The 15,096-nt window shown below is 45.1% G+C and overlaps 1 pseudogene across 1 annotated transcript; it reads right to left on the minus strand.

Moving 5' to 3' along the window:
• Positions 1 to 1,517: 1,517 nt before the first annotated feature.
• LOC308554470 (large ribosomal subunit protein P1 pseudogene) lies at positions 1,518 to 3,606 on the minus strand (annotated as a pseudogene). The gene is made up of 3 exons: positions 3,582 to 3,606; positions 1,909 to 1,970; positions 1,518 to 1,828 (listed from the first exon to the last, which is right to left on the minus strand). The product of its transcript is annotated as a large ribosomal subunit protein P1 pseudogene (transcript).
• Positions 3,607 to 15,096: the final 11,490 nt, after the last annotated feature.

The following is a 15,096-nucleotide window of genomic DNA, read 5'->3' on the forward strand; positions in this document are numbered from 1 at the left end:
GCAGACATATTCCTTAAAGGCATTTGAATGCTCCTATCACACCCGAGAAAAGAAGTGGAAGAAGTTGAGCTGGACAGATGCCATGTTGCTAAAGGCAGGTCCTTTCAAGTGGAGGCCAACTCTAAACAACACTCAGAAAACAAGTCCAGGTAGAGTTTTCTGGAAGTGACTTTGTCTGATGTTATAGGCTGGGAAGGCAGAGGGACAGTGGTGCTCAGGGCTAAAGTGGCAGTGCTGGGGCCAGGAGGTCCATGACACACACAAAAAACATACACAGCTTGACCTTTTGTCCAGAGAGGGCTAAATGTGGGTTGGCAAAGGCCCCAGGTGGTCAAGAAGGCTCTAAATATGGGCTGAGGTGTCCATTTATTTGTTCAATACATTTGTTGAATTCCAGTCATGTGATAGACAAAATACTATGGTGAACAAGACAATGAGAGTCCTTGTTTTCAGAGAGAGACAAGTGCATGGTGAGATAAATGCTAAACTCAACTTATATATGGGTTCGCAAAAGAGCACATAAGCATAGCTAGAGAAGAAGAATTCACAGAGAAATAATGAATCATCCAAGAATTGAAGGAAAGGGTGTCAGGAAGGGGGGACTGCCTAGGTCACCACAACTGCGCAAAGATCCAAAGGGCAAAATTCAGGAAGATGCAACTTGGCCATCAACCTATCAGAACTAATGCATGCATTTTAGAATAAATATTTTGAATGCTACTTTTATGAAGTAAATGAATAGAGAAATAACCCATCTATAGTCCTACTTTAAAAATCAATATAACTCTTGCCCTGGCTGGTGTGGCTCAGTTGGTTGGAGCATTATCATGTGCCCCAAAAGGTCTCAGGTTCTATCCCCACTCAGGGTACATACAGGAAGCAACTGATTTATGTGTCTCTTTCACATCGATGTTTCACATCTCTCTCCCTCCCTCTCTAAAATCAATTTTTTTAAAAATAAAAAATCAATATAGATCTTACTATGATTTAGAGAACAAAGTAATTTATTTAAAAATGTGTATCCAATAGTATACTATACATAACTTAGAATAAAAACTGTAACTACAGGCAATAATATGAATGCATTTTAAGAAGCAAAGGAAGGCAGACACAAAAGAATGTACACACACACACACACACACACACGTACACACATAAAAATACCTTATGATTCCATTTGTATTATGTTCAAAAAGGCAAAGCGATAACATTAGAAATTGGACTAGTGGTTAACCTTGAGAAGGGTAGTGACTAGAAGGCACATGAGGAGAGCCTAGGGTACTAGAAATGTTTTGGTTTCTTGATCTGGGTACTGATCATATGAGTGTGTTCATTTTGTGAAAATTCATTGAGCTTACACTTAGGATTTGTACACTTTTTTAAAAAATATGTCTTTATTGATTTCAGAGAGAGGAAGGGAGAAACATCAATGATGAGAGAGTCATTGATGGGCTGCCTCCTGCACACCCCCGACTGGGGATGGAGCCTGCAACCTGGGCATGTGCTCTGACCCGGAATCAAACAGCGATCTCCTGCATCATAGATCAAAGCTCAACCACTGAGCCACGCTGGCCGGGCTACTTTTTTTTTTTTTTTTAAACAGAATTCAGCTTTTTGTTGAATGTTACAAAAGAGGTTTAGTCAAAAAGACCAAAGCCCTTGTCATCATCAGACTCCTTAGGTTCTTCTTTTTCTTCCACTTTCTTCTCAGCTGGGCAGCAGTGGTGGAGGGGGCAGGACCTCCTGCTGGTGCAGCACTAGCTGCTGGAGCAGGTGCACCAGCCCCTACATTGCAGATGAGGCTCCCAATGTTGACATTGGCCAGAACCTTTACAAAAAGCCTGGTCAGAAAGGTTCAGCATTTACTCCAGCTGCTTTAATGAAGGCATTGATCTTATCCTCCATCACTGTCACCTCATGGTCCTGCAGGGTAAGAGCCAAGTGGATGCAGGTGAGCTCAGAGACAGAGGCTATGGTGTGGGCAAGTGCTGGGCAAGCGCCGCCAGGAGTGGTGCTAGTTCTGGGATGAAGTGAGGGCTTCACCCTGATGCGGTCTTAGCTTCCTCGGAAAGACCGAGCACCTTAGCTGCAGCTGGGAAAAGGGGCAGGATCTGTACACTTTATCTCAGTATGTAAATACTTGGGTAGGGCTTTGCTATGAGGCTTAGTGAAGTGGTCATACTGAATTAGTAATATACTTTCACCTACATGTAGGATTTCTTGAATACAGCATCTACAAATGCAAACTATCACAGATGAGTTGTGTTGGTTCAAATTCAAGTGTGGCCATCTGTGTCATGATTTGCCAAAATGAGAAATAATTCTTGTTAAAGTTACAGGTGCTGTCTTTCTGGAAAAGTCAGGATTAAAACTGGACTTACAAGTTTGTGTTCATATATAAAATGAATTTAGCTATACTCAGATAACTTGTTTTCACCTGCATGAATGTCTATGGGGCATTCTAAAAATGGAAGACAAGGGACAGTTTCTTTTTCTTTTTCAATTAGTTGACATTTGATATTATATTAGTTTCAGGTGAACAGCATAGTGGTCAGACATCCATGTAACTTACAAAGTGATTCCCCAGATAAGCCTAGTACCCACATGGCACCATACATAATTATTACAATATTATTGACTATATTCCCTATAATGTACTTAACATCCCCATGACTGTTTTGTAACTGCCAATTTGTACTTCTTGATCCCTTCACCTTTATCACCCAGTCCCCCAAATCCCCAACTTTCTGGCAACTATCAGTTTGTTCTTTGTATCTATGAGTCTGTTTCTGTTTTGTTTGTTCATTTATTTTGTTTTTTTCACTTAGCATAATACTCACTAGGTATGTTGTAACAAATGGTAAGATTTTATTCTTTTTTATAGCTGAGCAACTGTATTGTTTTTTAGAATTTATTTTATTTTTGCTCTGATCTTTATTATTTTCTTCCTTCTACTCACTTTGCATTTTGTTTGTTGTTCTTTTTCTAGCTCCTTCAGATGTAAAGTAAGATAGTTTAAGATTTTTCTTGTTTTTAGGGGTAGGCCAGTGTGGCTATGAATTTCCCTCTTAGAACTGCTTTGGCTCTGTTCCCTAGATTTTAGGTGGGTGTGTTTTCCTTTTCATTTGTCTCAAAGTACCTTTTGATTTCTTCCTTGATTTCATTGTTAACCCATTCTTGTTTAGTAGCATGTTATTTAGCCTGATATATTCGTGTTTTTCAGTTTTCTTCTTTTAATTGATTTCCAGTTTAATACTGTTGTGATCAGAGAAGATGCTTGATATGATTTCAATCTTCTTAAACTTATTGAGACTTGTTTTATGACCTAACATGTGGTCTGTCCTGGAAAATGTTTCAGGGGTTCTTGAAAATAATGTATATTCTGCTGCTTTGGGGTGAAATTCTCTAAAAATATTAATTAAATCCATCTGGCCTAATATATCACTTAAGGCCGTTATTTCCTTGTTGATTTTCAGTCTGGATGGTCTATTGGTGTAAATGGGTGTTAAAGTCCACTACAATTACTGTATTACTCTTGATCTCTCTCTTTATGTCCATCAATATTTCCTTTATATATTTACCTTCTCCTATGTTGGGCGCATACATGTTTACAAGTGTTATATCCTCTTTTTGGATTAACCCCTTTATCATTACAAAATGTCCTTCTTTGTCTCTTGTTATAGCCTTTATTTTAAAGTATTATAACCCCAGTTTTTTCATTTCTATTTGCATGAAATATCTTTTTCCATCCCTTTACTTTTTTTTTTATTAAATATATCTTTATTGATTTCAGAGAGAGGAAAGGAGAGGGAGAGAGAGAGATAGAAACATCAATGATGAGAGAGTCATTGATCGAGCCCACAAGCCGGGCATGTACCCTGACTGGGAATCGAACCCCAATCTCCTGGATCCTAGGTCGACACTCAACCACTAAGCAACACCCGGCCAGGCCATCCCTTTACTTTTAATCTGTGTATTTCAATCTGAAATGGATCTCTTGTAGGCAGCATATGTGTGGGTCTTGTTTTCTTATCCATTCAGCCACCCTATGTCTTTTTAACAATTTTTAAAAAATATATCTTTATTGATTTCAGAGAGAGGAAGGAAGAGGGGGAGAGAGAGAGAGAAACATCAATGATGAGAGAGTCGTCATTGAGCGGCTGCCTCCTGCATACTCCCGACTGGGGATCAAGGCCGCAACCTGGGCATGTGCCCTGACCGGGAATTGAACAGTGACCTCCTGGATCCTAGGTCAGTGCTCAACCACTGAACCACACCTGGCTAGGCTTTAACAAATTTTTCTAAAATGTGTTTTTATTGATTTCAGAGAGAGGGAGAGAGAGAAAGAAACATCAATGATGAAAGAGAATCATCAATTGGCTGCCTCCTACACACTTCCTACTGGGGATCCAGCCTGGAACCAGGGCATGTACCCTGACTGGGAATTGAACTATGACCTCCTGGTTCATGGGTTGAAGCTCAACCACTGAGCAACACCGGCCGGGTAAATTATCCTCATTTAAAAAAATTTTTTAATGTTTTATTGATTTTAGAGAGAGAGAAAGGGAGGAGAGAGAGAGAGAGAGAGAAAGAAATGTCGATGTGAGGGAGGAACATCAGTTGGCTATTTCCTGCATGCACCCTGAACAGGGATTGAGCCCACAACCTGGGCATGTGCCCTGACCAGGAATTGAACCAGCAACATTTTGGTGCCCGGGATGACGCTCACCACCTGAGCCACACTGGCCAGGGCTAAAACTATCCTCATCGTTTTTTGTGTTAATCTTTACCTGAGGATATTTTTTCTATTGATTTTTAGAGACAATGAAAGAGAGGGAAGGAGGAGAGAGAGAGAGAAACATTGATATGAGAGAGACACAACGATTGGCTGTTTCCTGCATGCATCCTAACTGGGACCGGAGATTGACCCTGCAACCCAGGTCCATGCCCTTGACTGGGAATCGCAGCCATGATCCTTTGATGTGTGGGCTGATGCTCTAACCACTGAGCTACACCAGTCAGGGCTAAGCTATCCTCATTTTTAAAATTCTTTTTTCCTTTTGCTCTTCTGATTGGGTGTTTTCTGCTACCTTGTCTTCCAAATCACTAATATGATCCCCTCCTTCATCAAATCAGCTGTTGATTCCTTCTAGTGTATTCTTCATTTCAGTACAATAGTTCTTTTTCATAGCTTCCGTGTCCTTTTTTGTGTTTACTATCTCTTTGTTGAAGTTCTCACTGAGTTCATCTATTTCCTCCTTTAAGTTCGTTGAACGATCTTGTAGTCAGTGTTTCGAACTCTGTGCATTTGATGGATTACTTGTCTCCATTTTGTTTAGCTCTTTTTTTGGAATTTTGTCCTGTTATTTAACTTGGGACATGTTTCTTTGTCTCTCATTTTGGCTGTCTCTCTGTGTTTGTTTCTATGTATTAACTAGATCTGCTACATTTCCCAATCTTGTCATGGTGGTCTTATGTAGGTGTCCCGTGAGGCCCCGTGGTACAGTCTCCCTGGTCGCCTGGGCTGGGCTCTCCAGAGGTGAACATTATGTGGGTTGCGTGTACCCTCCTGCTGCAGTTGAGCCTTGGTTGCTATTGGCACATCAGTGGGTGCGGCTGACTCTCAGACTGACTGGCTATGAGGACTGGCAACGACCACAGCAGACAAACTGCTGTACGGGCGCCAACCCAACAGAGCGGGATTTGCCCCAGCGGGCTCTGATGCCTGGCAAGATCACCCTTTGGGTGTGCCATTTGTGGAGCTAATCGGGTGGTGCTATGTTATGGTCGGAACCTGGCCACCAGGTGTGTTGGTTCTGGGGCCCATTGGGAGGCACTCCAGCGCAGGCCAAGGTCAGCTGCTGCTTGTGCCCACCCTGGGCCATCTGGTAGGAGCTACAAAGCTATCCGCAGTTGGTAGCTGCCTGTGTTGGGCCCAGAAGCATGTGGGAGAGGCCATGCTGACACCAGTGGCAGCCGGGGGCCACACAGCAAAAGGCACAGGGCACATCACAGCCTGCTGCAGCCTTCCTGGGTCCTGCTGACCTCTGAGAGTTTTTAGGAATGTCCAGCATGAGCTGCGGCCAGCTGCCTGTGAGGAACAGCTGCTGAAAGAGCCTTGGACAGCGCATGAGTTGGGTGGAGTGGGGTCTCGGAGACACCAGGGTAGGGTAAGTGGTATTTACCATGTTAACGCAGATTCAAATTTGGTGCTCGCCTGCACCTGCACATGCAAGCCGTGTGGGGGGAGAACTCAGCACCGGAACAGTGTCAGCTGCCCCTTCAGCCCTAGCTCTGAAGCCACAATTCCACTTCTCCCCACATGTCCCTCATGCCTTTCAAGCTGCCAAGGGACAGTTTTTCATTGAACAGGATGGTCTGATACTGTGTAAGATAACTGATATTTCTGGGTTCACTCATTAAATGCCAATAGGTCCTCCATCACTGTGACCAAAGAAATGCTCCTACAAAATCACAAAACACTTAGCCATTGAGAGCCACAGGTTTGGGGCCATAGATTTAGAGCATGAAGTTCAGTTCAGCAACTGGGGAGGGACCATCAGAGAAATGGGAGGTGAAGAGATTACTCAGGGCTCAGTGAAGGTCAGCTTACGTGGAGGAAAAAAGTGCTGTAGTGGGGAAAGTGGGGGCTTCCAGGCACTGGTGTGCTTGATTCCATGAAGATTTGTTAAATGGCTAGGTGAGCAAATGAGTGAGTGGATGCTGCAGGTAAGGAGGAACTATTGTCTTTTAAATTTTACATTTTATTAAGTAATAAAGTTACATGGCTTACATTTTAAAAATAATTTTCTATTCAGTCCTGGTCCCATATAGGAAATCATTCTTATTAGATTCTTATCTATCTTCTAGAGTTTCTTTGTGCATAGAAAAGCAAATATCCATATCTGCTCTTCTGCCTGTCTTGTTTATACTCAGGAGGTAACATATTACATACAGTGCTCTGCTCTTCACTTAATGTATCTAGGAGCTCGCTCCTAGCAGTGCATAGAGCACTTCTGTGTTGTTGTCAACAGATGTCTAGCTTTCCACTGTGTGGCTATACTGTAGTTCCTTTATTTTTTATTTTTTAAAAAATATATCTTTATTGATTTCAGAGGGAGGAAGGGAGAGTTGAAACATCAATGATGAGAGAGTCATTGATGGGCTGCGTCCTTCACACCCCCGACTGGGGATCGAGCCCGCAGCCCTGGCCTGTGCCCTGACCATGAATTGAACCACAATCTCCTGGATCCTAGGTCGATGCTCAACTGCTGAGCCACGTCCGGCGGGGCTATACTATAGTTCCTTTAATTGCTCTCCTACTGATGGGGATTTAAGTTGTCTTCTATCCTTCAGAATTATAAACAGTGCCTCAGTGCTAACCTTTACATGTGTGTCACTTAGCACATGTGTTTTATAGTGAAGGTTTTTGAGGAAAGACAAGACAAAAGAAAGATGGTCCTTTGTGAAGATTTAAGAACTGCTGTGCAAGATGGATCTGGGAGTGGGAATATATGACATGGAGGAGTTGGGGGAGGACCACAGCACCGAGCTGACCACTGAGGAACTCCAAGGCCCGCAGAGGCGGCGGCAGCCAGCAGCCGAGGACCTCTCTTCAGGGGACGCGGAGGGCAGGGAGGATGTTCCTCCTTCACTGATCAAGGAAATGCTTGGGAAATGGGGAGAAATGCAAAGTTTTATTGAGAAATATCACCCTGCCAAAGAAGTAGCATACCGTGCGATAAACTTGTTCAATGACAGTGCAGGGTTTCACTTCAGGCAAGTGTTCAGACACAGGCAAAAATGAACATCACTGGATGGGCTTTTAGTGAGACAGAAGCAAGTCCTAGAGGAGCAAAGAGACAGAGGAAAGAGCCCAGGAGAGCAGCTACCTGCCGTTTCCACGGAGGGGGCTCCCCTTCCAACAGGGACGTCCCCCCCCCGCCGTCCGCCCTCCCCCCTCTCCACAGTCAGGCATCCAGAGCTCCCAGCATTAAAGGTAAGCTCTAGTGTGTATGTAAATTTTCGTTGTTTACTGTACATTTCATTCCCTTTTTGTTGTTTTCATCTACATTTCATGTCCTTTCTGTTTTTACAGTGTTTATTTATAGGTTAATCAGTACATTAGATGTGTACTGTACGTAAGAAAGGTTAAAACAGGGCAGCATTTGGGGGTCTGGAACGGATTAATCCAATTTACATTATTTCTAATGGGGAAAAATGATTCATTTTTTGCCCTAGCCGGTTTCGCTCAGTGGTTAGAATGTTGGACCTCGGACTGAAGGGTCTTGGGTTTGATTCCGGTCAAGGGCACATACCCTCAGTTATAGGCTTGATCCCCGGCCCCAGTAAGGGCAGGGCACATGCGAGAGGCAACTAACTGATGGGTCTCTCTCACATCAATGTTTCTCTCTCTCTCTCCCTCTCTCTCTCTTTCTCTCTCTCTCTCTCTCCCCTGCCCCACTCTCTGAAAAGCAATGGAAAAAATATCCTCTGATGAGGATTAAAAAAAAGAAAAAAAAAATCAGAGTTGGATTGTCCCTATCCAGTCCATCAAGCTGCAAACATCATGTTCATTTTACGTAGCACAATCTTACCCAAACAGACATTTTCAAAAGCTCTTCCTCAAATACTCTATGCTAGAGCCAGACTGCTCTAATTATTACCATGATATATGTCCTGTGCTTTTCCAACATTGTGCCTCCGTTTGTCCAGATTCTATCATCCTTGGAATCGCCTCCTGAAACCTTCTTCAGTCTCTTCTTGAGATCTTCTAGGGTCTTTCCCACTGTCCTGCCCTGCAGTTATGTGTGTGTCTTTCTAAAACGCTGATCACCTCGAAGGATGGGCTGGAGGGCAAAATTGGATAACAGATGGGGAGATTTTGCGATATGTAGAGCACCCAAATTTTTAGTGAAGTTACAAAGGACTTTCACCCATTTAAAAACGGTTTTATTGAGAGAGCTCATGTATGACATAACTCACCTATTTGAAAAGTACAATTCAAAGGCTTTTTGTATATTAGCACCACCACGATCTAATTTTAGAATATTTTCATCACCCCTGGTAACAAATTCCTAATCCATTAGCAGTCACTTCCCATTGGGCCCCTCCCTGGCCCTACTTCTACAGATTTGTTTATTCTGGGCATTTCATATAAACTTTCACACATTTTTACTTGACTTCCACAAGGACAGTCTTTGTGGGTATTTTTCACAATGCTCTTGGGGGATCAACATCCCTGTTTTACAGGAGAAAACTGACCGTTAGTGAGGATTTGTAAGCGCCAAACTCGCACACGGTTTCCGATACGACCGCTCCACAGTCCGCCCGAGACCTTGAGCGCTCCAGTGGGAAGCTCGACCCCCGCAGCCCTGCAGGCCCCTGAGCGCGCCTTCCTCGTCGGCTTTTCCTCCTGGCACCGGGTCACTGGCCCCGCGAGCATCGCTAAGGCCCGGTCTGCGGGTTACACGCACGCCCTTCCAGGCCCAATCGCAGCGCCTGGTGTAGGCGTTTGACTGCAAATGTCCTATCAACCGGCGCGACTGTGGGGACTGGCACCCAGCTCACGTGGGTGCCAGCGCCGAGAAGAGGAGCCCGACCTGTGCCTGGTTTAGTAAGGTTACCTCGACCCAGCGAGGAAAGGACGTCACTGCTTTGGGTAAGCAGGTGGTGACGCTGGCTGCGCCAAGTTTTCTAAGGGACTTTCTCGGGGTCCAGATCCAAAAGGCGGGGTCCTCCGGGGGCCTGGAGTGGGGAGGGTCACTGGGCGGGGAGGAAAGGTCCCTGGACCCCTGTCCAAGGCTGAGGTGGGCCATTGATTTAATCAGTATATCTTTATTGATTTCAGAGAGAGGAAGGGAGAGGGAGAGAGAAACATCAATGAGTCATCGTTGATCAACTGCCTCCTGCACGCCCCCTGCTGGGGATCGAGCCGCAACCCGGGCACGTGCCAGGAGCAGGAATCCAACCGCGATCCCCTGGATCCTAGGCTGCCGCTCAACCGCTGAGCCGCGCCCGCCGGGCATGAGGTGGGCCTTTTATAAAGTCGGCAGAGGGCTTAGCCATTACCGTTTTGTTTTGTTTTGTTTTTTGTTTTGTTTTAAGCTGCCGTCATATTTTAAAAATGAAAAAGAAAAACCTAAAACAGTGGTATGTTTTACATGCATTTAGCAAATTGATACTTTTAACACAAAAGGCACTGCAATATAATTGTGTTACTCACAAAATAATTGTAAGAGAAAAATAATACATAAAACCAAGGTAAGACTGTCTTTGGGTCTAGACTACTTGTTTATGGATAAAATCGAAAGTTTAAATTTGAGCCCGGCCAGCAAGGCTCAGTTATTGAGTGTTGACACGAGAACCAGGAGGTCACGGTTCTGGTCAGAGCACAGGCCAGGGCTGCGGGCTCCATCGGGGCATGGAGGAGGCAGCCAATCAGTGACACTCTCTCACAGATGTTTCTGTCTCTCTCTCCCTCTCCCTTCCTCTCTCTGAAATCAATAAAAACATATTTTAAGTAAGTAAATAAAATTTAAATTTGAGAGTTTCCTAAAAGTGAGGCCTGGGACCAAAGACCCTCTGCCCCTAAGCTGTGGGTCACAGGGGCAGTATATTCAGTACCTCACAGTAGTTCAGTGCTTGGGGACTGATGTCAAGCAGACTTGGATTCTGATCCTGACTCCATCCCTTGCATGCGGTGTGGACTTGGGCAAACCATTTAATTTCTCTGAGCCTCAGTTTCCTTAGCATAAAATGGTTCTAATAACACCTTGTTGAGTTGTGCCCTGCCCCCTCCCAGACTCCTACACCACCTCTGACTCAATTCTTTTTCCCTGAATCTGAAAGCACCTTGTCTCTTGGATAAAACAAAAAGTTGAAGTCTGTGGTCCTCTGGAGCTGAGGATCCCAGAGAAGGCAGGGCCCAGAGGAGCCTGTTGAGATGAGGGAACTTGTGTCTGCCTAAAGTTAGATTTTCCTGGAAGGCCTCAAGGGCCCATAACTTACAAAGATCTCCCTCTGAAGGAACTATCCAGTGCAATTTCAGTAACTTTTCTAGGTCAGTTCCATTCTCTCAGAGTCCAAGTGGCACCAGGCTGCTTCCAGGTTGGGGGAATATATACCTATAGGTTTTGAAAAATAACCCCTGGCCATTCTTTCCCCAGTGAATGCTATGGAGAAAGAATGTCATGTGTGGGGGTAGGGAAGGGAAGTAAATTTTGTTCAACACATACTGAACCTTAATGCTTTTAGTCACATTATCTCATTTGATCTCCACACATCCCTAAGAGGAAGAAATTATTTCCCCGCTTAACAAGTAAGAAAATTAAGGGAGAGAGGTTGAGCCCCTTGCTAATGAAGGGCAAAGGATCAGAGTGCTTTGTAAAAGGTAATTCTCAACGAAACAGGAGCTCTTTGGAAAGGGGCCCAAAGATGACAAGTGTTGGAGCTCAGGATGCATATCTTTCGATTGGAGTGGGAGAGTGCAAGGTCAGTCGGCATTCACATCTCAAGGTGAAGAGCAGGGGTTTTAATGTGCCACTCATTAAAAAGACCTTCTGCCTTGGCCGGGTGTGGCTCAGAGGTTGAGCGTCGACCTAGGATCCAGGTGATCGGGGTTCGATTCCCGGTCAGGGCACATGCCCGGGTTGTGGGCTTGATCCCCAGTCCGGGGGCGTGCAGGAGGCAGCCAATCAATGACTCTTCCATCTTTGATGTTTCTATCTGCCTCTCTCCCTCTCCTTTCCTCTCTCTGAAATCAATAAAGATATTTAAAAAAATAATAATAATAAAAATAAAAATAAAAAGAGCTTCCAATCTACTGGGCCTTCCTCCTCCCCCCTCCCCCCTCCTCCCCCCTCCTCCCCCTTTCTCCCTTCCCCCCTTCTTCTTTTTAGCTTTGCAGCTACACTTTCCTGAATATTCATGTGTTACTAATCTTGGGCCTTTATGAACTGAAATACAAAGAATGTCAAAGTAGTTTCTCTACAGATTGAGGATCTTTGTATCCTGTTTTTTCCTGAGCTGGTCCTAAGGAGTTCCTAGAGGGTTCCTGTTGTTGGCAAGGAGTGGGGGGGGGGGTCTTTCACAGGTGAGGAACAATGCCCCAGACTGAGGCGTTCTAGCAATCCCCATGGACAAAGATGGGCTCTTGGTAAGGGGTCAGTGTTCCCAGGATTCTGTAGGACTATGAGCCAGCTGTGGGGACTTGAGGGCCTCTCTTAATCGATTATCCAGGGGAGGTCTGACTCAAATCTTTGAATTTTCCCACTGCCCTCATTGAATTTTCCTTACCCCTCCAAGAACCATGAAAAGCCTCATGGACTAAAGCTGCTTATAGTCCAAGTCCTGAGACTCCAGGACTCCCTCTTCTCCAGCAGAAAGTAAGGGGAAGGAGATGCAGAATGAAGGGATCAAAAGTCAAGAAACATTGGGAGATAGAGATACCAGTGCTGCAGCAGGCGCCTCACCCTGAGACAAAGAACCATGGCCTGGACCCACTATTCCTGAACACCACTGAACCTGAAACCTCCATCCAAGTCCGTGTTAACCCTCCACTGCAAACCCTGAATTAGATATGTTGCCTTGACTGTAGCTGAGCTCTGCAAACTCTACCTTGGATTTGCACCCAAGGTGCATGGCCATGCCTCTTCCCTGGGTGTGGCTGTTGCTTCTTGAGGAGCCTAAGAACTGAATCGCCACAGAAGCAGTATCCAGAAATGTCTCACTACTTGTTCATGAAGCACAGGGCCCTATTCAGCTCCCACAGGACATCACCTGAATTAGCATCAGCAGAACCACCCTCAGTGGTAGAAAACAAACTAACAAAAAGATCAAGATACATGTTAATAAGTAGCCATGAGCTTGGGTCTCAGTTCTTAGATGCAGATCCAGAGACATCTTCCAGAAGTTAAGCATTACCCAGATACCTTCCATAAGTCTAGATTAGTCAGCCTGGGAGAGTGAGGAGGGCAGGCACCAGGAATATGGGAATGGAAGATACTGAATAGCCAAGGGATAGAATCAGAAGGTGGGGGTGAAAGTCATACCCCAACCTTCAAGACTTCTCCAAGAATGAAAATTATATACTTATGGTGTTTTCTTACTGCTCCAAGATAGTAGAACACGCTAGGAAACATCTGTTGGAGGAGGTGATCAAGATGACCTGTGAGCCATCTTGGTTGATCCGTGAGCCAAACCTGGGCAATTGGGAGGCTCCTCACCCCCTCCCCATCCTTGGAATGTGTGTTCTGCCCACCGGCTCCACAATGGGAGCCATTTTCAAGGATGAAGACTTGAGAGAGCAATGTGTTGTTGAGACCATCCAGACAGTATATATGACTGAACCCTGTTAAGGCCCCTATATAAACTTTTAAGATTTTTGTGGGCATGGGTGGAGACCTACTTACAGCTGCCCAAGACAAGCCTTGTATGTAAGTTCCCTGCCTTGTTAAACCTGCCACCTACCAACTAGTCTGGAGTAGTCTGCCTCTTTCTTTGCTCTCTCCTTGCCCTCCGTGTATGGGAACCAGTTTCAGATTTCATCTGGGAAATTCCCCAGGTTGCAAACCACAGCATCTCTCTTGTTAGCTAAGTTCTGTCTCTTTCATATAATAAGTCACTTGAGTTAACTGCCTACCATAGGCCCCACACTTTACAGCTTTTTTAAACTTTGCCCTGGCCGGTTTGGCTCGGTGGTTAGAGTGCCAGCCTAAAGACCAAAGGGTCCTGGGTTCAATTCCAGCCAAGGGCACGCACCTCGGTTGCAGGCTAGATCCTTGGCCTTGGTCCCGGTGCGTGTGGGAGGCAACCAATCGATGTGTCTCTCTCACATGGATGTTTCTCTCTCTCTCTCTCCCTTCTACTATCTCTGAAAAAACAATGGAAAAAATATCCTTGGGTGAAGATTAAAAAAACAAACAACAACAACAAAACCCACAAAACTTCAATGACATGTCTAAGGTAGATAGTATGACCCCAATTTTACAAGCGAAGAAACCTACACTGGCAAGGTGAAGAAGCGGTAAGAGGTAAAGGCAGGGCTCAAGAGTTTCCTCTGACTCCAAGGCCTGAGCTCACAGGTCCTGTACCTCATATCTGTAAAGGAAGCTAATTATAGAATGGGTCTCTTTCTTGGGGTGCAAGGAATGGGGCACAGGGGTAAGGGGAAAGCAAAGAAAGTTTTATCATTACTTCCATATTTTTAAACAACTGTTGTGCCTAGGAGAAGCTGTATAGCATAATAGTTAGGATATTTGGGCTTCAAAGTCAGATACACTGGGTGCTATTGCTGGCTCCCTTTAGCTGTGTTACTGGGAGTTTCTTACTGGACTGAGTTTGAGCGCCCCCATTCGGAAAGTGAGATGATCAGCCTCCTGGGCTTGTCTCGAGGATTAAATAAAATTAACCAGGTAATGTATTTGGAGTGTTCTGCACAACTCCCAGCACATTGTGTGGGCGGTTGTGTTTCTTATTATCGCTACAGTTATTAGATGCTTAGGAGCAACAAAGGATGATTCTGACTTTGTCTACTCAGCCCTCAAAGCGGTGGAGAAAAGGGAAGGGGCGCTTCTGTGAATCAGTGAAGCCCTGCTGGTGGCCAGGACTTCAACCCCAGGAGTGTTTGTGAGCTCTCCCAAGGCCATGCCGGCTCAGAAGGGAAACCCCTTAGTGATTAATTAGGTCAGTAGACAGGACACTGGACTTGAAGCCAGACAGGCCTGTCAGCCAGCCTCAATTTTCTTATTCTTTTTAAAAATAGGTTTTTACTGATTTTAGGGAGAGAAAAGGAGAGGGAGACAGAAACATCGCTGCATCAACATCGAATGGCTGCCTCCTGCACGCCCCCTGCTGGGGATCGAGCCGCAAGCCCGGCATGTGGCCGGACTGGGAATCGAACCCGGGACCTCTTAGCCCATGGGACCACGCTTAACTACGGAACCACACCAGCTGGGCTCTTATTCTTAAATAGGGACCACACTGCCTACCCTCATGTGGAGTGTTGCCCAGGGTTAGAGGGTCCCATAGTGTAGAAATTCCGTGAATGTGCTCAGCTTCCCAGAATTGTTTTCTCTCAGGACAGGAACCAGTTCA

This window comes from Miniopterus schreibersii (assembly GCF_964146895.1).
Source record: "Miniopterus schreibersii genome assembly, chromosome: 3".
In the NCBI taxonomy this organism is placed as follows: domain Eukaryota; kingdom Metazoa; phylum Chordata; class Mammalia; order Chiroptera; family Miniopteridae; genus Miniopterus; species Miniopterus schreibersii.